At 45.1% G+C, this 25,468-nt stretch overlaps 1 protein-coding gene across 2 annotated transcripts in view; it reads right to left on the reverse strand.

The window, feature by feature from the left end:
• Positions 1-25,468, reverse strand: part of TMEM50A (transmembrane protein 50A) — a 455,243-nt gene that overhangs the window by 75,831 nt on the left and 353,944 nt on the right. The gene's annotated exons all lie outside the window — the stretch shown is intronic.

A 25,468-nucleotide genomic window follows, 5' to 3' on the forward strand; every position in this document is an offset into this window, starting at 1 on the left:
GACCAAAAAATGAACCTTGATAGAGGAATGAGAAAGGCCACTGCATAGTAATTCACACAAATATTGTAAAATCAGAGAGTAGCTAGCCCCAAACTGGGGCTGGTTATATTGTTGGTACCAACTAGAAAACTTTTTCCAATTTCTAATATATGATTTTCTAGTAGCAAGCCTTCTTGCTTCTATTAGTACCTGCTGCATGTCATCAGAAAAGTGGTGCCTAAAAGGAATTAAGATCCTATCATCCAGGGAATCAAGTGAAGATGAATGAGGATGGGTTGTATCAAACACCTCTGGTTCTTGTTTGAGTAGATCCATTCTGTGAGGAGGCTTGTGGCAATTGCCTATGGCCATTTCCAAAAGAAAGGAAAAAAAGTTATGTACTCATCATAACATTCCATGTGTATTGTCCCAATCTCGCCTTCATTCTTCACTGGTTTGGTTCAGAACTGATCCTAGATTCTGACTCTGCCATATACAAAACCTTGAGGTCTTCCACTGGCTCGTGGCTGTATCCCTATCCCATCAAACCCTAGTAAAGCTCCCCAGATCTTGTTTGCTTATAACAGTTATCCAAAGGACTATTTCAGCATGTTACAGAACAATGAAGGTGGTCAGAGAACATTACTTGCCAGATGTAACTGCTTGGTCCTCCAGGAGCCATAGGCTGGGGAAGGAGGTTGGGCTGTAAGAATGAAGGTGAGATGGACAACACACATGTAATGTTATGGTGAGTACACAAATTCTTAATGTGATGTTGTCCTTTCTCACCTTCATTCTTCACTGGTTGGGACAGCGTCCCTAGCACCATGTTTCTTGGGCGGCTCATGGGAGAATATTCTTCAGAACAGTGGACCCAAAAGAGGCCCTGTCCTTGGAGGCCAAATCCACTTTGTAATGAGTGATACAGGTATGAGGTCTTGCCATGTTGCAGCAGCACAAATGGCATCAATTTGTAGTCTAGTGCAAAAAGCAGAAGCTGCTATGGCTCTCAGAGTGACCTTTGACTTTGCTGGGAAGATCTTTGTTGTTAGATTTCTATGTAAAAGTAATACAATCCAACAGCCATTTTGAAAGTGTGACCTTAGATACACAGGAGCACCTTTCTTAGCTTCTAAAAATTAAATTGGTCAGATTTTCTGAAATCCTTTGTCTTATGCAAGCAGAAATGCAATGTGTCTATGTACATCCAGTTGGTGTAGCATATATTCTGTCTTGTTGCCATAGTTGGGGGAAAACCACTGGTAGTTCTATGGACTGATTTAAACTAGACTGAGCATACTTTTGGTAGGCAGAAAATACAGTTGTGTACACTTACCATAAATGTAGATGTTCGAGTGTATTCACTGTTGCAGTCATTACATTTGGGTAATCTGCTGGCAGGCTGCCCTCAGTCGGCCTGAATAACAAAGTCTTGGGTCCTGCGTCGGTTGCTGTCTCCTCTTCCATGATGTCAGGGGTATAAAACATGCAGCCGACACCATTTTAATCAGTTTTTCTTGCCCCAGATGTCAGGTGCCCCCCAAATGGGGAGCAAAAATATACATATATATATATATATATATATATATATATATATATACACACACACTATATATATATATATATATATATATATATATATATATATATATATATATAGACACACACATGTACTTTAGAACACAGAAAATTAACCTTCAACTAAAAGCAAATACACCACAAAGGCTTTTGAGCACAGTGAAGGAAAGAAGAGGTATAATAGAGAAAAAAGGGGGTTGGCGGGTGGGTAACCCGGACTGCAACAGTGAATACACTCGAACATCTACACTTATGTTAAGTGTACACAACTGTACTATGTTCTTCGTGTTTCATTGTTGCAGTCATTACATTTGGGTAGAATCCAAAAGCTATGGATGGGAGGATGGAATTAAACAGCATTAGGAACAGCTATAAGGCCCTGCAGGACTGCAGTGGCAAAGCCTGCCCTAGATTTAGAAGAGAGGTAAATGGTAATGCTTTGTGAATGTATGAACTGAGCTCCAAGTAGCAGCTTCTAGAATGTCTCTGGTAGGAACCCCTCTGAGAAAGGCTGCAGAAGTAGAAGCAGCCCTGGTGGAATGAGATCTGATCCCCCTGGGCACAGGTTTACCATGGTGCAAGTAGCAGAAACAAATACAATGGCTTATCCATTTTGAAATAGTCTGCTTTGATATAGCCTTCCCCTCTGTTCGTGCAGCAAATGCCACCAGTAGTTGCTCAGACTTTGAGATTTGGTCCTGTTTAATTCAATGAATGCAGAATCTGCTCCCCCTTGTTCTGCAGATTTGGGTAAAAAGTTGGAAGGTGAATGGTCTGGTTAAGAGCGACACTGGATACCACCTTAGGCATAAAAGAAGGATTGGTCCTGAGGGCCACCCTATCTGGATAAAATATAATGAATGCCTCCACTGCCATGAGAGCCTGTAGTTCTGAAACCCTTCTAGCTGAAGTGACTGCTAAAAGAAAGGCTGTCTTCCAAGAAAGAAATCTTATATCCGCAGTAGCAGCTGGTTCAAAAAGGAGGTAGGGTGAGTTTTTCCCACACAAAATTGAGGTCCCATGCAGGAGTCGGTGCTCTCCTGGGAGGCCTTAAATTTTTGGTCCCTCTGAGGTACTGCTTCAGCAGGGGATGAGAAATGAGAGGAGGCACTAATTTGTAATGAGCCAAGATGGCAGAGGCATGGATTTTTATTGAAGAAAATATAGGCCCTTGTGAAGCATCTCAGCTAAGTATTGCAAAATCTGAGGAATATCGGGCTTAGCCATGTCTATTCCTTGTGCTCGATTCCAAGCACAGAATCTCTTCCATTTAGCAGCATAAGATTTTCTAGTATTAGGCCTTCTAGCCTCCAAAATGACATCCATCACAGGTTTACTGAGAGATGTGATTGGTGAAATTAGTTGATGAGCCATGCTGCAAGATTCAGAGTTTGGAGCAGAGTATGCAGAATTTGATAGTTCTGCTGAGACAATAGGTGAGGTGTTTGAGGCAAGTATCAAGGAGGAAGGTGTGACATATTCCTTAGAAGCAGGTGCCAGTGTTGGCGAGGCCATTCCGGAGCAATCAGAATCATTTTTGGTTTTTCCTGTCTGACTTTTAGTAAGACCTTGGAGAGTAGAGGCAGAGGGGGAAAGGCATAGACTGATGGGTTTTTCCAGCTGAAGGATAGAGCATCCACTTTCCATGCTTTTTTCTGATGAGTTCTTGTGCAGAATTTGTCCAACTGATAGTTTTGGGGAGAGGCAAATAATCTATGTCTGGGCTCCCCCATTTTCGTGTCAACATGCTGAAGATTTGTGAGTCCAGTTTCCATTCGTGTGGGTCCATCAGATTTCTGCTTAGGTCATCCACCAGAGTATTTTGCTTTCCTGGCAGGAACTGAGCTTGAAGATGTATTTGGTAAGTCAAGGCTGTGTTCCACAAGGCCATGGCTAGTCTGCAAAGGGGGTAGGAGTGGGCACCCCCCTGCTTTTTTATGTACCACATAACTGTGGTGTTGTCCGTCTTTATCAGAAGTTGTCCTGGATGAAGGAAGTCCTTGAAGGCTGTCAGTGCATTCTGTACAGCTAGCATTTCTTTCTGGTTGATATGTAGATGCATTTAGTTTGGGCTCCATTTGCCCTGAATGCATCTCCCTGCCAGATGGGTCCCCCAAGCATAGTCTGATGAGTCTGTAGTTAGCATTTGGGTGGCAGGGGGTAGAATAAATGACAATCCTTTGTTTTGGTGACATGCCTCTGCCCACCAAAGGAACTCCTGCTGCAGACAGGGAATGAGAGGAATCACTGTTTGCAGGCTGTGACAATGTTGACTCCATAAGCTTTTTAGGTACCACTGAAGTTTCCTCATATGCAGTCTCACATATGGAATTAGTAGAATGCAGGATGCCATGAACCCCAAAGCCTGCAGAATGTCTTGCAGATAGCTGGGTTTTTGTTGCCACTTGTTTGAAATATGTTGCCAATTGAATTTGTTTGTCTGGCATGAGGTAAGCCATCTGGGCAGCTGTATTCAAGTTTGCAACCAGGAATGTAACTTTTTGAGAGGGTACCAGTTGTGATTTCTTTTCGTTTATGGTGTACCCTAGGCATGCTAGAAGCCTTTTTACAAATGCCAGATGCTGAAGAAGAGTGTCCTTGTCCTCTGCCTGAATGAGACAATCGTCCAGATATGGATAAATGTGAATGTTTCTTTGTCTGCAAAATGCAATTACTGGTGCCAGGCACTTTGTAAAGACCCTGGGCGCAGTAGATAAGCCAAAGGGCAGTGCAGAGAAAGTACAGTTGTGTACCTACCATAAATGTAGATGTTAGAGTATATTCACTGTTGCAGTCATTACACTTGGGTTATCCTGCTGGCAGGCGACCCGTAGTCGGCCCGAGTTCCAAAGTCTTGGTCCGGCGTCGGTTGCTGTCACCTCTTCCCTGACGTCAGTGCGCCAGGGGTATAAAAGTTGCAACCGACGCCATTTTCTTCAGTTTTTCTTGCCCCAGATGTCAGGTGCCCCCAGATATGAAGGTGGTAAAGATAAAAATATGCCAAACAACCATGCATATATCACTAAAAACATTTTCTTCTTCTAAAAGCAAATACACCACGTCATTACACTTGGGTAGAATCCCAAAGCTTAGGCAGGGTGGCTGGGTCTAGATTGGATTTGGCGAGGCTAATAAGCCCTGCAGAACTGCAGTGGCAAAGCCTGCTCTGGATTTGGAGTAGAGAGGTAGGTGGTAGTGCTTGGTAAAAGTGTGCACTGAGCTCCCGGTTGCAGCTTCTAATATGTATTTGGTTGGTACCCCTCTGAGGAAAGCTGCTGAAGTGGCTGCTGCTCTAGTAGAATGAGGCCTAATGCACTTAGGCACAAATTTGCCATGTTGTGCATAACAGAAGCGGATGCAGTATCCTAGCCATTTGGAGATTGTCTGCTTTTTAATAGGTTTTCCTTGTGATCCTGCAGCATATGCTACAAACAGTTGCTCAATTTTTCTGAAAGCTTTTGTTTTGTCCAAGTAAAATCGTAGCTACCTGTGAATATCCAAAGAGTGCAGAAGTCTTTCCCTTTTATTCTGGGGATTTGGGTAGAAAGTAGGCAAATTAATAGTTTGGTTTAAGGCCACATTGGGAGACCACTTTTGGCATGAATGTTGGGTTCGTCCTTAGAGAAAACCCTGTCCTGGTGAAAACTGAGGAAAGTTTCCACGGCCATCAATGCCTGTAACTCTGAGACTCTTCTTGCTGAAGTTATTGCTAGGAGCAGAGCAGTTTTCCATGACAAGAATTTTAGATCAGCTGTGCTGGCTGGTTCAAAAGGGGGCAGTGTGTTAGTTTTTCTAAAACAAAATTGAGGTCCCAAGTGGTACTGGTGCTCTCCTAGGGGGTCTTATATTCTTTGCCCCTCTGAGGTACTGTCGTAGTAGAGGATGTGAAAAAATAGGATCCAGTATTGTAATGAGCTGAAATGGCAGAGGCATGGATTTTAATAGAAGAAAGATAGGCCTTTGTCCAACATCTCAGTCAGGTATTGTAAAATCTGAGGCATATTAGGGACCAGTGGGTTGAGCCCTTGTGCCTGGTTCCAAGCACAGAATCTCTTCCATTTTTCCGCATAAGATTTCCTAGTGCTGGGTCTCCTGGCTTCCAAAATTACATCGATAACAGCAGTCTGAGTGGCTACATTATCTGCCATGCTGCCAGGTTTAAGGTTCTGAGTTGACTGTGCAGAATCTGATTGTTTTGCTGTGTCAGAAGATGAGGGATTTGAGGTAGAGGCCAAGGCGGGCCTTGGGACAAAATCTTTAGGATTGGGTACCAGTGCTGGCGTGGCCAGTCTGGTGCAATCAGGATCATTTTTGGCCTCTCGTCTGACTTTTATAAGGACCTTGGTGAGAAGAGGCATCGGAGGGAAGGCATAAACTGTCAGATTTTTCCAGTTGAAAGATAGAGCATCCATTTTCCATGCTTGAGAGTGATAAGTCCTCGTGCAAAATTTCTGTAATTGGCAATTGTGAGGGGAGGCAAATAGATCTATGTCTGGGCGTCCCCATTCCCTTATCATGTTGAACACTTGTGGATTTAGCTTCCATTCGTGAGGATCCATGAGATTTCTGCTTAGTTCGCCTGCCAGTGTATTTTTTGTTCCTGGCAGGAATTGTGCTTGCAGATGTACCTGGTAAGTCAGTGCTGTGTTCCACAAAGTCATGGCGTGTCCGCATAGGGGGTAGGAATGTGTGCCCCCTTGCTTGTTTATGTACCACATAACTGTGGTATTGTCAGTCTTTATTAATAATTGTCCTGGATGTATTAGGTCCTTGAAGGCTGTCAGGGCATTCTGTACAGCTAGCATCTCTTTTTGATTGATGTGAAGATGCAGTTATTCCTTGGGCCACGTGCCCTGAATACATTTTCCTGCCATATGTGCTCCCCAGGCGTAATCCGATGCATTCGTTGTTATTGTCTGCCTGGCTGTAGGTAAGGTGAAAGGCTGTCCCTTGTTGTGGTGACAGGCCTGTGACCACCATCAAAAAGTACAGTTTTGTACCTACCATAAATGTAGATGTTCGAGTGTTCACCCTACTGCAGTCATTACACTTATCCTGTCGTCAGGCGGTCCCGCAGTCGGCCGGATTTCCAAAGTCTTGGTCCGACGTCGGTTGCAGTCGCCTCATCCCTGACGTCAGTGCGCCAGGGGTACATATATTGCAACCGATGCCATTTTCTTCAGTTTTTCTTGCCCCAGATGTCAGGTGCCCCCAAAAAGGTGATCCAAATCAGTACCAAATGGTGTGAACACTGTACAAACACAAAATCCCTTCAGCTATAAGCAAATACATCAGTAAGGCATAGCAGAGAATTAGCCAGTAGATCAGAGGGGTTGGAGGGAATTTGACTGCAGCAGGGTGAACACTCAACATCTACATTTATGGTAGGTACAAAACTGTACTATGTTCATCGTGTTACCCTGCTACAGTCATTACACTTGGGTTGAGTCCCAAAGCTAAGGTAGGGTGGAGGCATCATAGAGGGTTAGTGGAGGCAATGAGGCCCTGCAAAACTGCAGTGGCGAAGCCTGCCCTGGACTTAGAATAAAGAGGTAAGTGATAGTGTTTGGTGAAGGTGTGCACTGAACTCCAAGTTGCAGCTTCTAAGATTTCCTTGGTAGGAACCCCCCTGAGAAAGGCTGTAGAGGTAGCTGTTGCCCTGGTAGAGTGGAATCTAATGGTAGGAGGAACTGGTTTCCCATGATGGGTGTAGCAGAATCGGATGCAGTGGCCTATCCATTTAGAAATGGTTTGCTTGGATATGGCCTGCCCTTGAGAGGCTGTAGCATAGGAAACAAAGAGCTGGTCAGTTTTTCCGAAAGCCTTAGTTTTGTCCAAGTAGTAACGAAGCTGCCTGTGAATGTCCAAGGAATGCAGGAGTCTCTCACCTTTGTTCTGTGGATTGGGGTAGAAAGTGTGTAGGTGGATGGTTTGATTTAGAGCTACACTGGAAACCACCTTAGGCATGAAGGAAGGATTAGTTCGTAGAGAAACTCTGTCTTGATGAAAAATGAGGAAAGGTTCCACTGCCATAAGTGCCTGCAATTCTGAAACTCTCCTAGCAGAAGTTATTGCCAGGAGCAGGGCAGTCTTCCAAGATAGGAACAGAAGGTCTGCAGAAAAAGCTGGTTCAAAGGGAGGTAACGTTAGTTTTTCCAGAACAAAATTGAGGCCCCATATTGGTGTAGGAGCTCTTAGGTGGTCTGATGTTTTTTGCCCCTCTGAGAAACTGCCTTAGGAGAGGATGTGAAAATAAAGGTGGATTTGTGTCATAGTGAGCTGAAATAGCTGAAGCATGGATTTTAATTGAGGAGAAGGAAAGTCCTTTATGCAACATCTCAGCTAAATACTGCAGAATGTGAGGCATATGAGGCCGAGTTGTGTCTTGGCCCTTAGCTTGGTTCCAAGCAGAAAACCTTTTCCATTTGTCCGAGTAAGCCTTCCTGGTGCTTGGCCTCCTGGCTTCTAGAATAACATCCAGCACCGCTTGTGAAAGAGGGGCTGGTTGGATGCTTAATTGATTTGCCATGCAGCCAGGTTTAAGGTTTTGATCTGGCTGTGTAGAATCTACTTGTCTTGCTGCGTGAGCAAATGAGGTATTTGAGGCAATATCCATGGTGGACTGTGAGCCATATTCTTCAATAGCGGGTACCAGTGCTGGCGTGGCCAGTCTGGGGCTATAAGAATCATTCAAGGTTTCTCCTTTTTGACCTTCAAAAGAACCTTTGTGAGAAGAGGTAATGGAGGAAAGGCATATGCTGTCAGGTTTTTCCAACTGAAGGAGAGAGCGTCCACTTTCCAAGCTTGATGGTGGAATGTCCTTGTACAAAATTTTGTCAGCTGGTAGTTTTGAGGACTGGCAAACAGGTCTATATCTGGTAGGCCCCATCTTTGAGTTATCATTGTAAATACTTGTGGGCCTAGCCTCCACTCGTGGGGATCTTTGATGTTTCTGCTTAGTCGTCTGCCAATGTGTTCTGTCCTGGCAGGAATTGAGCTTGTAACTGGACTTGGTAGGCCAGAGCTGTGTTCCATAAGATTATTGCTTACCTGCAAAGAGGGTAGGAATGTGTGCCCCCTTGTTTATGTACCACATTACTGTGGTGTTGTCCGTCTTTATTGCAAGTTGTCCAGGCTGTAGTAGATCCTTGAAGGCTGTTAGAGCTTTCTGTACAGCTAGCATCTCTTTTTGGTTTATGTGCAGTTTTCTTTGTTCTGCAGTCCATAGGCCTTGAATGCATTGTCCTGCCATGTGTGCCCCCCAGGCATAGTCTGAAGCATCTGTTGTGATAGTTTGCCTGGGTGGGGGCAAGGTGAAAGGCTGACCCTTGTTGAGGTGACATGCCTGTGCCCACCATAGAAATTCCTGTTGAAGGCAGGGAATGAGAGATATCACTGTGTCCAAGCTGTGGCTGTGTTGAGACCATACGCTTTTTAGGTACCACTGTAATTTCCTCATATGCAGTTTTGCAAATGGTATTATCAGAATGCAAGATGCCATGAAGCCCAAAGCCTGCAGAATTTTTCTTGCAGTTAATTGGGTCTTTGTTGCCATTGTTTTGAAATATTGAGTCAGTAGTAATTGCTTGTCTGGTGTAAGATAAACCTTCTGGGCCGTTGTGTCCAAGCTGGCACCCAGGAATGTCATTTTTTGTGAGGGTACTAGTTTTGACTTCTTTTCGTTTACTGTGTGTACCCCAGACACTTCTGTAGTTGCTTCACAAAAGCCAGATGTTGTAAGAGAATGTCTTTTCTTTCTGCTTGAATGAGGCAGTCATCCAGGTATGGATATATTTGAATTCCTCTTTGTCTGCAGTATGCAATTACTGGTGCCAGGCATTTTGTGAATACTCTGGGCGCAGTAGATAAACCAAAGGGCAGTGCAGAGAATTGATAATGGGTTGAACCTGCAATGAAACGGAGGTATCTTCTGCAACTTTGTCTGATAGGGACATGCAGGTATGCCTCCTTGAGGTCCAACGTTACCAGCCATGCTTCCTTGCCCAACACATGGGAAGTAGCTGCTGTAGTGTTAGCATCTTGAATTTGGGAACCTGTAAGTAAGTGTTTAGAATTGAAAGGTCCAGAATTGGTCTCCAAGCATTTTCTTTTCTGGGTACTAGGAAGAGTCTTGAGTAAAATCCTTGGCCTTGCTCTTGAATTGGCACCCTTTGAATGGCTCTCATGTCCATGAGAGCTGTAATTTGTTTTTGAGCCTCTGCCTTTTGATTTTGTGGCAGGTCTGGCATTCCTCTTTTTATTGGCAAGGTGTGAAAGTGGAATCTGTATCCTCGTAAAATTACGTCTAGTACCCATTTATCCTTTGTAACCATGTGCCAGTTGTCTGCAAATAGTGCTAGCTTTCCCCCCAGGGGGGCTGACGAAAGTGTTTTGTTTGGCCAGGTAAGGTGCAAGTCATTGAGTTTGTCTTCTGGTGGGTTGAGACCTGTCTTCTCCTCCCTTCTGGGTTGGAGTGCCCCATTGGCGAGGTTTATACTGAGCTTGTGGTTGTCATCTGCCCCTTGGGCGCCTGTATTTACCCCTCTGAGGCCTGTCAGTGGCTGGAAAGGACCAATTTTTTGTTGGCCAGTTTCTGCTGAAGCGAGGGGGTTGTACTTGTAGGAAATCTTTGACTGTCTGCATAGATTTTGCCTTATCTTCCATTTTCTTTAAAACTTCTTCTGCTTTAACACCAAAAAGAACATCCTGCTGTAAGGGAGCATCTAGTAGTTTTGCTTTAACATGATCAGCAAGACTTTGTTCCTTTAACCAGGCATGCCTACGTATAACTGATCCAGTGACAGCTGCTCTGCAGGAGGCCTCTAAAGAATCAAACCCACATTGCAAGGTATGCTTCCCTACCTGCTCGGTGGCGTGCAACAAATCCTGTACTTCTTTCAATTCAGATTGTTGAGGGAGGGTGGTTATCTTTTGTTTTAACTGAGAGATCAGAAATTGCTGATACTTAAGCATATGAAATTGACAGTTTAGAGCTCTCATAGCTAAAGTGGCTGAGGTGTAAACCTTTTTCCCCCATCTGTCTAGTGCTCTTGAATCCCTTTCAGAAGGTACTGGATTTTTAGCCATGGATGCCTTAGCCCCTTGGGACCCTGGGAGATAGTCTCTGGGTCAGCTACTGGGCTTTTGTAAAGAAATTTGTGGGAATCAGGTACTCTGTAGTATCTGTCAGGCTTGGCCGGAGCAGGAAGCAGAGAGTCAGGGTTGAAACTGGATTCTAAGTAGACATCATCCACAATGTCCAAAACAGGAAGGATGGCTAAAGGTCTGTGTTGGTGGAGTAAAAGAAACTGAGCCTTTTCTTGGAAAGGGAGTAATCCTGACCTTCCCAGTGGAAATGTTCCCTCATAGTGTGTAAAGTTTCCCCAAAAGAGTAATCTTCTGGAGGGGAAGCTGAGGGAATACAGTCCTCAGCATCAGAATCTTCATAAGGAGAGAAGGAATAGTCTTGGTCCTCAGAGGAATCCGAAGAAATAGACAGTTGATCAGAGGAAGCAGATTCTTCCTATAGTCTAGGCCTTTTGTCAGGAGGAGGCTGTGAACCCCTGATAAGAGAAATCAAATCTTCAGCCATCTTGAGCATCTGTTTCTTAGGCATAGGGCCTTGAACAGGAGACTGAAGTGAAGCCTTTTTCGGTTTGGAAGGAGTCTTCGACTTGGAAAATGTTTTGACTGTAAGAGTCGTAGGTCTGAAAACGCCTTCAGAAACTGATGACGTTTCAGAAGCACCGACGTCCTTGGAAGGTAAATCGTCGGTAGGGCCTGAAGTAAAAGGCTGCGTCGGCCTAGTACATTCCGTCAAAATATCTGTAGTGGTCTCGATTTCTTGAACTGTGGTAGTCAGAGGCTGCGTCAGAGCCTCACTGATAACCAGAGAAGCGGAGACCGGATCAACCGAGGCCTCGGAATCGGGCTTAGGCCTGGGCTGTCGGTCCTTATCCCTGCGCTTTTTGTGCACGCCGGTAGTCGGAAGCTCCAACGGCATGTTATAATTAAATTTTCTGCCAAAAAAGTGTCGTGCAAAATCAAATCGTCTTTTAATAGTACGTTTATTAAATCTAGCACAAAAACGACAAGAAGTGATATCGTGGTCAGGGCCTAGGCAAGGTATACAATAAGAATGAAAATCCTTATGAGGTATTTGCTTCCCACAAGAAATACAATTGTTAACTTTTTCTGACATCGGTCTGAGGCAAGAAAAGTTTCCCCAACGGGGTACTTAGCTTTATAAAAGACTTCGGTCTGAAATTCGAATTCGAAAATCTCAGGAGTCGGCCGACCGGCACTTGCGAACTGCTTCTGCTTCGGGCACCACGCGGCAAGAAAGACTGAAGAAAATGGCGTCGGTTGCAATATATGTACCCCTGGCGCACTGATGTCAGGGATGAGGCGACTGCAACCGATGTCGAACCAAGACTTTGCAAATCCGGCCGACTGCGGGACCGCCTGACGACAGGATAACCCAAGTGTAATGACTGCAGCAGGGTAACACGATGAACATCTCCTGTTGTACGCAGGGAATCAAGGTTATGATTGTCTCTAGGCTGTGACAATGCGGAGTCCAAACACTTTTTAGATACCAATGTAGTTTCCTCATATGCAGTTTGGCATATGGAATTAGTAGAATGCAAGATGCCATGAAACTCAGAGTCTGCAGAATTTTTCTTGCAGGGAGCTGGGTCTTGGTTGCCATCATTTGAAAGTAATGAGTCAATTGCCTTTGTTTGTCTGGTGTAAGATAAGCCATCTGGGTAGTAGTATTCAAGCTTGCACCCAGGAATATTATCTCTTGAGAGTGCACTAGTTTTGATTTTCGTTTACTGTGTACCCTAGGCAAATTAGTAATCTTTTTACAAACTCCAGGTGCTTTAGAAGAATGTCCTTGCTCTCTGCTTGAATAAGGCAGTCGTCCAAGTAGGGATATATTTGAATTCCCTTTTGCCTGCAAAATGCAATTACTGGTGCCAGGCATTTTGTGAAGACCCTGGGCGCAGTAGATAAGCCAAAGGGCAGTGCAGAGAACTGATAATGCATTGAGCCTGCTATAAATCTTAGGTAACTTCTGCACGATTGCCTGATTGGGACGTGCAGGTATGCCTCCTTGAGATCCAAAGTAACTAGCCAAGCCTCTTTGCCCAGCATGGGCAAGAGTTGTTGTAGTGTTAACATTTTGAATTTTGGCACATCCAGGAAAGTATTTAGGATTGACAGGTCCAGTATTGGTCTCCATGCTTTGTCCTTTCTGGGTACTAGGAAAAGTCGTGAGTAAAATCCTTGGCCCTGTTCTTCTTGTGGAACATTATGAATAGCTCCCATATCCATAAGAGCTGCAATCTGCTTTTGTGCCTCTGCCCATTGGTTTTGAGGCAGGTTTGGCATACCTTTTGGTTTTGGAAGCATGTGGAAGTGGAACCTGTTCCCCTGAGAAACTATATTCAACATCCATTGGTCTTGGGTGATCATATGCCAATTTTTTGAGAAAAGTGCTAGCTTTCCCCCTAGGGGTGCTGTCAACTGGTAAGTGCTTGGCATTTGCAGAGGGAAGTCATTGTGACTGTTTTCTATAAGGTTGTGATTTGTCTTCTCCTCCTTTGGGGGCTGAAGAACCCCATCGTTTAGATCTATAGGAGCCTTGGGGCTGAGATCTGCCTCTTGGGAGTCTGTATCTGCCTCTTTGTGGCCTGTCTGACACTGGAAAGGACCAATTTTTGGAAGGCCAGTTCCTGCTAAATCTAGGTGGCTGAACCTGTAATAAATCTTTCACAGTTTGCATTGACTTTGCTTTATCCTCCATTTTCTTTAAAACCTCTTCTGCCTTAACACCAAACAAAGTATGCTGTAGTGGAGCATCCAATAATTTAATTGTAACATGGTCAGGTAAACTTTGTTCTTTCAACCAAGCATGTCTTCGAATAACTGAGCCTGTAACTGCGGCTCTACAAGAAGCCTCTAATGAATCAAAACCACACTGCAGAGTATGCTTTCCCACTTGTTCAACTGCATGCAATAAATCCTGCATTTCTTTACAGTCAGGACCTTCTGTATTTGTAACCATTTTCTGCTTTAACAATGACATGAGATACTGCTGATATTTAAGCATGTGAAACTGACAGTTTAAAGCTCTTACAGCTAAAGTAGCAGAAGTGTAAACTTTTTTCCCCCATCTGTCCAGAGCTCTGGAATCCCTATCTTAGGGGACAGGATTTTTGGCAGTGGAAGCTTTAACCCCTTTTGAACCCTGAGAAATAGTTTCTGGGTCTGCAGCGGGGTTTTTGTAAAGAAATTTATGAGAGTCAGGGACCCTGTAGTACCTGTCTGGCTTTACTGGTGCAGGGGGTAAAGAATCTGGAGACAGACTGGATTCAGAAAAAACATCCTCCACAATATCAAGCACAGGGGGGATAGCCAAGGGCCTGTGCTGAGGCAACAGAAGGAAATCTCTGAGCCTTTTCTTGGATTCTGAGTAATCCTGGCTCTCCCAATGGAAATGCTCCCTCAGAGTGCAGGGTTTCCCCAAAAGAGTAATCCTCAGGCGGTGAGGCTGAAGGAATGGACTCTTCAGCATCAGAGTCCTCATAGGGAGGGAGAGAATAGCCCTGGTCAGAGGAAGAATCAGAAGAAATGGAAACCTGATCAGAGGAATCATAATCATGGTCTTGCCTAGGTCTTTTGTCAGGAGGGGGATGGGAGCCCCTGATTAAAGTAATAAGGTCTTCGGCCATTTTAAGCATCTGTTTCTTAGGCATGGATGACTGTTCTGGAGAATGCTGCACTTGCTTCTTTGTCTTCAATGGTGTTTTTGACTTTGCCTTTGCTGCTGTAGTAGCTTTAATTGTAAGCTGTGAAGGTCTGAAAATACCCTCAGAAGCCGGTGCCTGCTCAGCAGCTCCGGACCCATCTGAGGTATGTTTTCTGTAGGCCCAATACCTTGAGTTTCCACAGGCCTCTGTGTCTCCACGTGGCTGTCGGTTGCGGCCTGTGGCTCTGAGGTAGCGGGTGTCAGGGGCTGTGAAAGCGCCTCATTGAGAACTGGCGACTGAAAAGAGGCTTCGTCGGTTTTGTACCTCGGATGCCTGTCTTTCTTTATTTTTGTGTTTTTTATACATTCAGGTCATCGGTTGTTCCGACGGCATTATATAATTAAATCTTCGTCCAAAATAATGTAAAGCTAAATCAAACCGACGTTTAATAGTGGGTTTATTAAATCTAGCACAAAACCGACAACTAGTGACATCGTGGTCAGGGCCTAGGCAAGGAATGCAGTAAGAGCAAAGTCCTTATGAGGTATTTGCTTCCCACAAGAAATACAATTATTAACTTTTACTGACATTGGTCTGGAGCAAGAAAAAGTTTCCCCAATGGGGTACTTAGCTTTATTGAAGACTTTGGTTCCGAAATTCAATTTTGAAAATCTCAGGAGTCGGCCGACCGGCACTTGCAAACTGCTTATGCTTCGGGCACCGCGCGGCAAGAAAAAAAGGGGAAAATGGCGTCTGTTGCAACTTTTATACCCCTGGCGCACTGACGTCAGGGAAGAGGCGACAGCAACCGATGCCGGACCAAGACTTTGGAACTCGGGCCGACTACGGGTCGCCTGCCAGCACGATAACCCAAGTGTAATGACTGCAACAGTGAAACACGATGAACATCTGGTAATGCAAATAGCTTGCTTTGAAGCGGAGGTATCTTCTGCAAGATTCCCTGTTTGGGATATGCAGGTATGCCTCTTTTAAGTCTAGTTACCAACCAGGCATTCTTGCCTAGCATAGGCAGTAGCTGTTGTAAAGTCAGCATTTTGGATTTTGGAATGTCCAGGAACGTATTTAGAATGGATAAGTCCAGAATTGGGCGCCATGATTTGTCTTTTCTGGGTACCAGGAAAAGTCTTGAATAAAATCCTTGTCCTTTTTCCTTTTCTGGTACTGATTGAATAGCCCCCATATCCATGAGGGACATGACTTGTTTCTGGGCCTCTGCCCACTGATTTGGTGGCAGATCTGGCCATCCATTTGGAATTGGCAACGTGTGGAAATTAAATCTGTACCCCTGGGATACTATATTTAAGACTCACTTGTCCTGGGTAAATAAACGCCAATTTTGAGCATGAAGTGCTAGTTTTCCCCCCAAAGGGGCTGCCAAAAGAGAAGTGTTTGGAGATAGAAGAGGAAAGTCATTGGGACTGTTTACTGTAGGGTTGTGCTTTGTTACCTCCTGATTTGTGGGTGGAGGCAACCCATTGTTTTGACCTGTAAGATCCTTGTGACTGAAACCTGGAGCCTTCGGAGCATCTGGGTTTGCCCTGAGCAGCTCTGTTGGACACAGGAAAGGACCAATTCTTAGTAGGTCAGTGTCTACTGAACCTGGGTGGCTGCACAAGAAATATTTTACAGTTTGCATAGATTTAGCTTGGTCTTCCATCTTTTTAAAAACCTCTTCTGCCCTATTACCAGACTGTTCTGCTGGAAAGGAGCATCCAACAATTTAGCTTTAACATGATCAGGCAGATTTTGCTACTTGAGCCAAGCATGCCTTCTTATCACAGATCCAGTTACGGCGGCCCTGCAAGAGGCCTCCAAGGAATCACAACCACATTGCAAAGTATGCTTTCCAACCTGTTCTGCTGAATGCAACAAGTCCTGTAACTCTATTTTCCACACAATCAGAAATCAACATCATTTTCTGTTTCAGTAAGCCCATAACATGCTGTTGATATTTAAGCATATAAAACTGGCAGTTTAAAGTCCTGATTGCCAAGGTTGCAGACGTATAAACCTTTCCCCATCTATCCAGCGCCCTAAAGTCTCTATCTGAAGGGGTAGGGTTTTTGGCTGTAGAAGCCTTAACACCCTTGGAACCTTGAGAAATAGTTTCAGGGTCAGCAGCAGGATTTTTTAAAAGAAATTTGTGGGAGTCAGGAACCCTGTAATATCTGTCTGGCTTACTAGAAGCCGGAGGCAGGGAATCAGGAGCCATGCTTGATTCCGAGAAAACATCAACAACAATGTCTACTACAGCAGGTATTGCCAAAGGCCTATGCTGAGGAAGAAGAAAATCCCTAAGCCTCTTTTTGGATTTTGAGAAGTCCTGACTCTCCCAATGAAAATGTTCCCTTAAAGTATGCAAAGTCTCTCCAAAAGAGAGTAATCCTCAGGAAGAGAAGCAGAAGGGATGGATTCCTCTGCATCAGAGTCCTCAAAACGTGGGATAGAAAATTCCTGATCAGAAGAGGAATCAGAAGAAATGGAAACCTGATCTGAAGATTCATAATCAGTGCCTTGCCTAGGCCTCTTAGCAGGGGGGTTGGGAAAGTAAAGTTGTGTACCTACCATAAATGTAGATGTTAGAGTGTATTCACTGTTGCCAGACCAGGACTTTGGAATTCAGGCCGACTGCAGGTAGCCTGCCAGCAGGATAACCCAAGTGTAATGACTGCAACAGTGAAAACATGATAAACATCCCCTGATCAAGGTAATTAAATCCTCAGCCATTTTGATCATTTGTTTTTTTAGGCATAGGGGCCTGAGCACATGGCTCATGCGCCAGTTTTTTAGACATAGAAGTAGGTTTTTCCTTGTTTTTGATGATGGCGTCGGTTTAATATACAAATGTTGAGGCCTGAAAATACCCTCAGAAGCCGGTGCCTGCTCAGCGGCTCTGGACCCATCCAAGGAAGAGACATCCGCGGGTTCAATACTTGCAGAATCTCGCGGCATAACTGACTCCGAATGGGTCTCGGTAGAGGCCTGCGACTCAAAAGTAGCAGGCATCAGGGGCTGCAAAAGCGCCTCACTGAGTACCGGTGAACCGGCGACTGGCTTAGGAGAAGCTTTGTCGTCGGTTTTGGACCTCGATCGTTTGTCTTTTTCCTTGCATTTTTTGTGAATTCCGGTAGTCAGATTGCTAACAGACGACATTTCAGGATAGTTAAATCTTGAACCAAGGTATTTAGAAGCAAAAATATACAGACGCTTAATAGTGCGTTGGTTAAACTTAGCACAAAACCGACAGCAAGGCACATTGTGATCAGGGCCTAGGCAAGGAATACAGTACAAATGAAAATCCTTATGAGGTATTTGCTTCCCACAAGTAATGCAATTATTAACTTTTACTGACATCAGTAAGGAGCAAGAAAAAGTTTCCCCAATGGGGTACTTAGCTTTAGTTTGAAGACTTCGGTTTTGAAGACTTCGGTTCTGAAACTTAACGAAAATTTCAGGAGTCGGCCGACCGGCACTTGTGAACTGCTTCTGCTTCGGGCACCGCGCGGCAAGAAAGACTGATTAAAATGGCATTGGCTGCATGTTTTATACCCCCTGATGACCTGACGTCATGGAAGAGAAGACAGCAACCGACACAGGACCCAAGACTTTGTTATTCAGGCCGACTGAGGGCAACCTGCCAGCAGATTACCCAAATGTAATGACTGCAACAGTGAAACATGAACATTGGGTTTGTTCAAAGGGATACTCTGTCTTTGTGGAATGGCATGTAGGGGGCCTTTATTGATGATGCTTGCAGCTCTGAAACCCTTCTTGCAGAAGTGATGGCAATCAAAATAATTGTTTTCCATGTCAAGAACGTTAGATCACAGGATGATGGAGGCTCGGGGGGGGGGGGGTAAGAATCAAACAGGACAAAATATTTAGTTCCCATGGTGGTAGAGGGGCCTTAATGGGTGGTCTTAACAGAATAGTGCCCTTCAGGAAGGCTTTACATAGTCTATGAGACATCAGACTTGAGGCTAAATCATTTATATGAAAAATTGGATATCGCTGCTAACTGGACTTGAATGGTAGCTGCAGCCTTCAATAAATAGCTTAGTTAGAAATTTAGGAATAGAACCAACAGGGGCAGAAAAAGGATCAATGTGATTACTTAATGCGCAGGAAGAAAATATTTTCCATTTGCTCATGCATAGTTTTCTTGCTGAAGCCTTATTAGACGAGATGAAGGTATGCTTCACAGAAGGAGAAAGGTTAGGGAGCCTGGCTATATTTCGAATTGAAGCAGTCAAGCTGTCAATCTCAGGGTTTGAAGAGAGGGGTAGAGCATTCCCGACACACGAGTCAGAAGGTCTAGAACTGGGTCCAGAACCCATGGCTCCTCCTGGAGATGAGGTCAAAGGAAGGGGAACCAAATTTGACGAAGCCAGTATGGCGGCGCTGAGAATCAGACTGCTTCCCAATGAGCTGGCTTTCTGAAGAACTTTGGGTATCAAGGGAAAAGGATGGAAGGCATAAAGAAGATCAGAGGGCCAATCGTGTATACGTGCATCCCTTGGTGACTCCCCCATCGGGGGGATTAGGGCAAAATAGCTGCTGCATTTGGCATTCATGGATGCAGCAGAAAGATCACAGCAAGGCTGGCCCCATTTGCGGAAAACCCTGTCTGTTACGTCTTGTTTTAGGGACCACTCACGAGGCAACAGAAATGCTCTGCTGAATTTGTATGCTATCATGTTGGATTTCCCCAGGATGTGCGTTGCTATCAGAAAGCGTTGGGAGGAGGTCGCCCACTGCCATACTCTCAGGGCCTCTCGACAAAGGGGGTAGAACCCGGATCCTCGTTTGTTTATGTACCAAGCAACTGATATGTTGTCAGTCTGTATAGCAATTGTTCCCAGCGGAAGAGACTCCTGAAAGTACAGTTTTGCACCTACCATAACTGTAGATGTTTGAGTGCTAATACAGCTGCAGTAATCACAGATGGGTTTTCTGCCGTCAGGCGGGTCCTCGGTCGGCCGAATTCCAAAGTCTAGGTCTGGTGTCGGTTGTTGTCGCTTTCTTTCCTGACGTCAGTGAGGCAGGGGTATATAAGACACAGCCGACGCCATTTTCTTCAGTCTTTCTTGCCCCAGATGTCAGGTGCCCCCAGAAGGAAGGCAATACATAAATTATATTTATATACATGCAATGCAATATAATCAAAAATCAGTAGTTGCAAGCAAATATACCTTAGAAGGATAACCCAATCAGGTTGTATGAAGAGGGGTTAGGCCCTAGGCCTTTACCAAGAGGGGAAGGTGGGAGGGAAAACTGTACTGCAGCTGTATTAGCACTCTAACATCTACATTTATGGTAGGTACAAAACTGTACTATGTTCATCGTGCATACAGCTGCAGTAATCACAGATGGGTAGAATCCCAAAGCTACGCACAGGGTGGTAGGCACTAGGTGGAACTGGGATAAGCCAGAATGCCCTGCAACACAGCAGTGGCAAAGCCTGCTCTAGTTTTGGAATATAAAGGCAGGTGGTAGTGTTTTGTGAAGGTATGCACAGAACTCCAAGTGGCTGCCTCCAAAATATCTTTGGTAGGAACTCCTCTGAGGAAGGCTGTAGAGGTAGCTGTGGCCCTGATGGAGTGGGATCTGATGCCTGTAGGGACAGATTTTCCATGATAGGAGTAACAAAACCGTATGCAGTGGCCTATCCATTTTGAAATTGTCTGTTTGGTAACTGGCTTCCCTTGAGCTCCTACAGCATAGGACACAAAAAGTTGGTCTGATTTCCTGAAAGGCTTTGTTCTGTCCAAATAGTAACGTAGCTGTCTATGGATGTCTAACGAGTGTAGCAGCCTTTCCTCTGTTTTGACGATTGGGGTAAAAGGTAGGCAAGTGTATGGCTTGATTTAAAGCTACACTGGATACCCGTTGGTTCGAAGGGAAACCCTGTCCTGATGGAAGATGAGAAAGGGCTGCACAGCCATGAGGGCTTGTAGTTCCGAGACCCTACGAGCTGAGGTAATGGCCAGAAGGAAAGCTGTTTCCCAGGACAAATATTGCAAATCTGTTGAGGCAGCTGGTTCAAAGGGAGGCAATGTTAATTTTTCTAGAATGTAATTAAGATCCCAGGCTGGCATTGGTTGTTTCCTTGGTGGTCTTGTATTCTTAGCCCCTCTGAGGAACTGTCTTAAGAGTGGGTGAGAGAATAAGGGTGGATCCGTGTTGAATTCTGCAGAAATGGCTGAGGCATGGATTTTTATGGAGGAAAATGAAAGTCCACTGTTCAGCAGCTCAGCTAGGTACTGTAATACCTGAGGCAAATTCAGTTTTCTAGGGTCCTGGCCTTTTTTCACATTCCAAGAGCAAAACCGTTTCCATTTTGCGGAGTAAGCCTTTCTAGTAGATGGCCTTCTGGCCTCCAAAATGACATCCTGCACCTCTTTGGGGAGTAGGGTCTGTTGTGGTGTTAAGGAATTTTCCATGCAGCGAGACTGAGTGTTTTCAGCTGACTGTGAAGAGTTTTGTAGCTGTGCTGAGTCAGCAGAAGAGGCATTAGAGGTAGGGACCAGGGAGGAGTATGTGTTAGGCTCCTCAGGAGTGGATACCAGTGTTGTCTTGGCCAGTCTGGAGCAATCAGTATCATCTTCGGTCGGTCTGCTCTTGCTTTCAAGAGCACCTTGGGCAGAAGAGGCAGAGGTGGGAAAGCGTAAACTGTCCATGCTGTCCAACTGAATGAAAGGGCATCCACTCTCCAGGCCTTTGGATGAAAGGTCCTTGAACAAAACTTTTCCAATTGATGATTCCTGTGGGAGGCGAAGAGATCTATGTCTGGCCTCCCCACGCTTGGATTATCTTTGTAAACACTTGAGGATGCAACTTCCATTCATGTGGATCTGTCATATTTCTGCTTAGATTGTCTGCCAGCGTGTTTTCCAAACCTGGCAAGTACTGTGCTTGAAGTTCGATTTGCCATTCCAGAGCCAAGTTCCAAAGTGTCATGGCTAGTCTGCACAGGGGGTATGAATGTGTTCCTCCTTGTTTGTTTATGTACCACATTACTGTGGTGTTGTCTGTTCTTATCAATAATTGTCCTGGATGCAGGAGGTCCTTGAATGCTGTAATTGCATTTATCACTGCTAGCATTTCTTTTTGATTGATGTGAAGGTGCTTTTCCTTTTGGGACCATTTGCCCTGAATGCACCTGCCTGTCATGTGCGCCCCCCAGGCGTAATCTGAGGCGTCTGTTGTGATGACTTGATTTGCTTGAGGCTTGCAGAATGGGAGACCTGTGTTTGTTTGACATGCTTGGGCCCACCATAGAAATTCCTTTTGCAAACATGGAATTATTGGTATTATTGTTTCCAAACTGTGGCTGTGTTGAGACCATAGGTTTTTTAGGTACCAATGAAGTTTCCTCATATGCAACTTTGCACATGGGATTAAAAGAATGCAAGATGCCATGAAGCCCAGAGCCTGCAGGATTTTCCTTGCAGTAAGCCTGGTACAATTTGCTAGTATTTTGAAGTACTGAGTTAGTTGCCCCTGTTTTTCTGGCGAAGATAGGCCATCTGGGTGTTTGTGTCCAAGTTGGCACCCAGGAAAGTTATTTTCTGAGATGGTGTTAGCCTGGATTTCTCTTTGTTGATTGTGTATCCCAGAGAATTCAGTAACCGTGTTACATAAGCCAGATGTTCCAGAAGTATGTGCTTGCTGTCCGCTTGGATCAGGCAGTCGTCCAAATAAGGGTAAATTTGTATCCCTTGAAGTCTGCAGTAGGCAATTACTGATGCCAGGCATTTCGTGAATACTCTGGGCAGTAGATAAGCCAAAGGGCAATGCAGAGAATTGATAGTGGATTGAACCTGCAAGAAATCTGAGGTATCTTCTGCAGCTTTGTCTGATTGGGACATGCAGGTATGCCTCCTTGAGGTCCAATGTTACCAGCCAAAACTCCTTGCCCAGCATGGGAAGAAGCTGCTGTAATGTGAGCATCTTGAATTTTGGTGCAGTAGGAATGTGTTTAGGATGGATAAGTCCAAAATGGGTCTCCAGTCGGTTCCTTTCCTTGGTACCAGAAATAGCCTGGAATAAAAATCTTGACCTTGTTCGTGAGTAGGTACCTCTTGAATAGCTTTCATGTCTATGAGCTTTGAAATTTGTAGTTGTGCCTCTGCCCTTTGATTGTGTGGCAGGTTTGGCATGCCTCTCATTTTTGGAAGAGTGTGAAAATGAAATCTGTAGCCTCTGTTTATAACGTCCAGGATCCATTTGTCTGTTGTGACAATATGCCAATTTCTTGTAAATAATGCCAGCTTTCCTCCCAATAGTGCTGCCAGCTGAGACTTGCTTGGCATGGAAAGGAGGAAGTCATTGGGTTTGTTTCCTGTATTGTTGTGCACTGTCTTCGCCACCTCTTGGTGCTGGAGTTTGCCATTGCCTGCCTCTACATGATCCTTGTGATTGTCCTCTGCCCCTTGTGCGCCTGTATCTACCTCTTTGGGGCTTGTCCATGGCTGGAAAGGACCAGTTTTTAGAAGGCCAATTTCTGCTAAAACGTGGTGGTTGAACCTGTAGAAAAGCTTTGACAGTTTGCATAGATTTGGCTTTTTCTTCCATTTTCCGTAGTATCTCCTCAGCATTAGTACCAAATAGCACATCCTTTTGTAAAGGAGCATCTAGTAGTTTAGGTGATCAGGCAAGATTTGTTCCCTAAGCCAGGCATGTCTACGAATGACTGATCCTGTAACAGCAGCTCTACTTGAGGCCTCTAGGGCATCATAGCCACATTGCAAGGTGTGTTTACCCACTTGTTCTGCACTATGCATCATATCCTGCAACTCCTTCAAATCTGGTTGTTCAGGGTTGAGACATTTTATTTCTTAATTGTGATAACAGAAACTGCTGATATTTAAGCATATGAAACTGACAATTTGAGGCCCTCGTGGCTAGGGTGGCCGAGGTATATACCTTTTTTCCCCACCTTTCTAAGGATCTTGACTCTCTTTCGGAAGGTAGTGGATTCTTAGCAGTAGAGGCCTTCATTCCCTTGGGGCCTTGAGAGATGGTTTCAGGGTCAGCATTATGGCTTTTGTAAAGAGATTGGTGAGAGTTAGGAACTCTGTAGTACCTATCAGGCTTGACTGGGGCAGGAGGCAGGGAATCCGGATTAAGGCAAGCCACCGAATAAACATCATCAAGTATGTCCAAGACAGGAGGTATCGGCAGAGGTCTGTGTTGAGGTAACAAAAGAAATTCCCTAAGTCTTTTCTTGGAATCAGAAAAGTCTTGGCCTTCCCAATGGAAGTGTTCCCTCAAGGTGTGCAAGGTTTCCCCAAAAGAAAAATCCTCAGGAGGAGATACAGAAGGAATGGACTGCTCTGCATCAGAATCTTCAAAAGGGGAGTAAGAGTGTTCCTCTACATCAGAATGTTCTGAATAAATGGAGCCCTGATCAGAAGAGGGAGACTCTTCCTCCACTCTGGGTCTCTTGTCTGGAGGGGGTTGGAAACCCCTGATAAGAGTAATTAAATCCTCAGCCATTTTAAGCATCTGCTTTTTAGGCATGGGGCCTGGAGATGGGCCCTGTGCAACAGGCCTCTTGGGATGCCTGGCTGATTTGGACTTAGTAAAGGCCTTAATGGAAAAGGAAGATGAGGGTCTAAAGACACCATGGGTGGAAGTGGACCTGTCCTCATTAGGAGGCTCAACGCTCAGTGGCTTCGGTGGTTGTAGTCTGGGTATGGGCCGAGGTACCTGCGGTCTCAGTTACAGAAGACACCGCCAAAGAAGTGTCGTCGGTAGTCAGGGACTGCATAGGCGTCTCGCTGAGAACCGGACCACGTGTAGCCGGTTTTGGCGTGGTGTCAGTGGGGACCGCGGACCTCACGTGTCGGTCCTTGTCCTTGCGGTTTTTGGACAAAATGGTAGTCGGAGTCTCCGACGACATTTTATAATCAAAGGCTTTACCAAAAAAGTGTTGGGCGAACTCCGCCCGACGCTTAATAGTGCGTTTATTGAAAGTAGCGCAAAAGCGACAGCCCGAGACGTCGTGGTCTGGGCCTAAACAAGGTACGCAGAGGGAATGGAAATCCTTATGCGGTATTTGCTTCCCACAAGAAATACAATTGTTAACTTTTTCTGACATCGGTCTGAGGCAAGAAAAGTTTCCCCAACGGGGTACTTAGCTTTAAAGAAGACTTCGGTTTCCAATTTTTCGTAAATTCAGGAGCTGGCCAACTGGCACTTGCGAACTGCTTCTGCTTCGGGCACCGCGTGGCAAAAAAGACTGAAAAAAATGGCGTTGGCTGTGTCTTATATACCCCTGCCTCACTGACGTCAGGAAAGAAAGCGACAACCGACGCCGGACCTAGACTTTGGAATTCGGCCGACCGAGGACCCGCCTGACGGCAGAAAACCCATCTGTGATTACTGCACCTGTATGCACGATGAACATCTGCCTGCACCGCCAAAAGCACCGCTCATCTCTAGGACACTGACGTGGAAATGGGTATTGTGATCTTGCCAAGTGCCTTGGACTGTCCTTTCCACATAATGCCCCCCCCCACCCTATCTGGGATGTGTCCATGGTTACTTTGGCTAAAGGCTGTGGAAGGACAAAGGGTTGACCTGTTGACACGTCAGTGGAGTGAGGCCCCCAGCGAATGTCTTTTTTGCAGGACTCCTCAGAATTTGGTGAGACATGGGTAGTTCCTGCAACAACCACTGAGTGAACAGCAGCCACTGCAAGATTCTCATGCATATGCGTGCTAATGGAACCAAGTTTATCGCTGCTGCCATGGCTCCCAAGACTTTCAGAACTGTTCTTGCCTGTACTCTTCTTTTGGAAAGAAGGTTTAAGACTTGATGTTGCAGAACTAAAACTCTCTGAAGAAAGTTTTGCCATTATTTTTGTTGTGTCTAGATCTGCCTCTATAAAAACGATACATTGAGATGGCAACAAGGCAGTTTTTCATAAATTATCGCGATTCCCAGGTGAGAGCAAAGAAGTAATGTGGTGTCTCTTGTTTTTAGTAGTAGATGCTTGGTGGTGGCAGTTAGAAGCCAGTCATCTAGATACGGAAACACTCGGAATCCCAGACATCTCAAGTGAGCAGTGACCACTGCCATACACTTGGTAAACACTCTGGGTGGCTGTAGTGAGGCCAAAGGGC

Source organism: Protopterus annectens, chromosome 1.part2 (genome assembly GCF_019279795.1).
Source record: "Protopterus annectens isolate FY-2018-M chromosome 1.part2, PAN1.0, whole genome shotgun sequence".
NCBI lineage: Eukaryota > Metazoa > Chordata > Ceratodontiformes > Protopteridae > Protopterus > Protopterus annectens.